The sequence below is a fragment of the Meleagris gallopavo genome, chromosome 13 (genome assembly GCF_000146605.3).
Source record: "Meleagris gallopavo isolate NT-WF06-2002-E0010 breed Aviagen turkey brand Nicholas breeding stock chromosome 13, Turkey_5.1, whole genome shotgun sequence".
In the NCBI taxonomy this organism is placed as follows: Eukaryota; Metazoa; Chordata; class Aves; order Galliformes; family Phasianidae; genus Meleagris; species Meleagris gallopavo.
Genome location: NC_015023.2, coordinates 6806040 through 6809275, shown reverse-complemented (window position 1 = coordinate 6809275; position 3236 = coordinate 6806040).

Below are 3236 nucleotides of genomic sequence, written 5' to 3'. Positions count from 1 at the left end.
GGTGGTATTTCAGCACTTTATTAAAAAAAAAAAAAGTTGCCAGAAGTTGTTAGGATGGACAGGTAATGTGCTGAGGGAGAAGGCTGAGTTAGATCCTTCCCCACATTTTATGATCTTAATGAAAAGCAGACTGACATATCATCTTTCTCATTGCTATAAGACTTTCTTTTAATTCTTTTTTTTTTTTTTCCTAAAAAAAGAACAAATAATAAGGTAGCAGCTTGGTCACCACTGTTTCTTCTTTATGGAAGGAAACTGCAGAGCCTGGCAATGTGTTAATCCTACTTGAGGAAATTAGATTTTTGGATTTCATGTGCTTTTTTGAGATTAAGAATTTTACTGGACTAGGAAGACAAAATATGGAGAGTGTGTACATCCAAGCTATAGCAGTCATTAAATAAATCCCAACTGAGTCTGGGGAAACGTAGGCAAATTAGGAAGTTAAGATGTCTCTGGAGCCTGTGCTGCTGCAGCCAAACCTTTGCAGTGAGGCGAGTTACATTTCTGTTGGTGGAGTGGTGAGGTCTGTTGAACTGCGTGGTGACATTGTGAAAGGGATGCCAAGGGCAGCTATAAACACATCCAGCAGAAAGACAACCTCTGGGCTGATGCAGAAATAGTCTGACGAGATCTTCCATGTGCTTCCTCTCACTGTGATTAGATGTCCTTTGTTTTGGCATTTCCTCTGTTTGGTTGTTTTTTTCTGCTGTATTTACTGCTCACTCATGTTCTCTGTTGTTAGTGTCAGTGGCATGCTACAGGGTGGGAGCAATAAGGAAAACATGCTGAGATCAGATAAAGGATCCTTATCTGCCTCTCAGTGTAGGCATTTGAAGGGTTTGGGGTGGTGGCAGCAGATGAAGGCTGTTTGAGAGTGCATCGTTTTCACAAAGGGACATGAATTACTTTCCTATACAGATTTATTTGGCAAATTAGGTCAGCTATCATTACATTACCTCACAGCGTGTCAAATCATAATTTTAAATAGATTTAAAATATAATATTTAAAATACATTCCGAGGTTACAGTACAAATCAAGCTCCTTACGGTTGCTATGTGGACCAGTCAGATGCACAGGGAGCGTATTAATTGAGGAACAAGTCAGTAGGGTTCACTGCTGCTTGTGAAGACTACATAATTTATACCACTGTTTGTTTACTGGTAAACAAGTGTCCTCTGTGATAACTCAAGATAAAAAGAAATGTAAGTGCGTAAACCAAATCCCCTTCTTCCTGTCAGTCTCTCTGAATTAATGTTTTACCTTACAAATCCTCATGACCCTTTGTTCTCAAGAGAAGATTAAATGAAAATAAACTTATGTTCTTCCTTTACCAAAGTTTGCCAACATAAGTTCTGAGAATGAGGCCATCTGTTATGTGACTGAGCTCCACTCCTTGCCCGCCCATTTGTTTGCTTCCTCCCAGATTTCTCTTCTCTCTTTGTCATTCCCAAATAACATACTTCTCTTCCTGGCTCCGCATTCTTTGAGTCTCTTCTTTTGATCATCACAATTTAGTTTCATGGCAGACTTCATAATCTCATGGGCACCAGAGCCCTCTGCCAAGGTTTATGCAGATTTAAAGCCTGGATTAATCTGGCCTGGTATTTATATAAAATGTTCTGAACATGGCAAGCACTATAAAAGCACTGTATATTATTACTGAGTCCATGGAAATCCCCCCTGCTAACTCAGCACATACTGAGCTGCTGTTCCTGGAGGTAAGGTGAAGTGACAGAAACAGCCAAACCTACGTCTCATCTTTGGAGACTGCATCTTTTTTCTCTGTCTTTTTTTTCAGGATTTCTGGAAGAAGCTAAATAGATGAGAGGGGAGACCGCCCTCAAAGATTTCACCTCCTGAGAGTATTGTTTCACAGATTCACTGCTGCTACACTGCCCAACTCCCTCACACTGTTCCTAAGCACTTTTGAAAGCCGGTAGCCTTGGAAGAAACCTTTCTGGGGAAATAAAATCTTGATGTGGGGGGGCTGCTTTCAAACTCTGGTCCGGCACCCATGCTGGGGGAAAGCAGCCTCCAGATCCCACCAACCTGAAAGATTCCAGCACAACACGGGGAGCTGTAGGCCTATAGCCAGATCTTTAAGGAGCTGCTTCCAAAAATGTTTTATTACCTAAAGCATACGAGAAGAAGATGAGTGGTGACTACAGCCCAAGGTTAGTCAATGTGTCACCGCCTTCCATGTTATTAACAAGAGGATGATGCTTGAAATAAGGTGTGTATATATAGCGAGGCACTGGAACAGGTTGCCCAGAGAGGCAGTGGTTGCCCCATTCCTGGAGACACTCAGGGTCAGGCTGGACAGGGCTCTGAGCACCTGATGGAGCTGTAGGTATCCCTGTGCATTGCAGCGGAGTTGGACTAGATGGCCGTTAAGGGTCCCTTCCAACTCAAATGGTTCTGTGGTTCTATGCTGTATGGTAGCTTGAGTCATGGCCTGAACCCCTGATTGAGCATCTGGGGACAGGACCTGGTCAGCCCTGGGAGCACAGGTGAAGGCAATTCAGGGGTGGAGCCTGGCTGCACCTCTCTTAGACCTCATTTAAGGGCTGACTGCCACAGGGGAGGATTTCTGGTTGGAGATCCTTCCTTGGTGAAGCTTTCCCCTGCAAACCTGCAGTCTTCTGATACAGGTGAGCAGTCTTCTTCCCTTCCTTTGTAGCGCCTTTCTATTGTCCTTCCATCATCACCCCTCTGTTGTAGCTCCTTTCCTCTTGTATTGATCTGTCTGATTGCTACATATACATACTGTTTAGGATATATTCATGCTTTTATGTAAATAAATTATTGGAACTTTAAAATATTGTACAGTAGTCAAAATCAAAATGTGCTCAGCTCTCGTTTTCCCACTGGGGGTGCAACAGCCTAAAATGGAGTCAATAAGCTTTTGTGGCACTGTTCAGAAGGCATTATGGGTTCATTTATTTTTACTTCCCTCCCCCCATTATTTGATAGCTCTTTTAAGAGTTGCGAGTTTTACTTGGTTCCTTTTGATCAGAAGGAAAAGGTACTGTATGAACTGAGGTGCTGCAGTGACTCTGGCTTTGAACTCACCAGGTCTAAAAGCCTGCAAGAACATTTTCTCTTTCAGCTTTCCAGCCGGCTCATATAGCTAGCTGACTGATAAAGGGCTCTGTTAAATTGTCCTGAAGGACGGCTAGAGAGCTGGGCACTGTAGTCTGAGCTCGCAATGGAATTGATACACGTATATATTTAG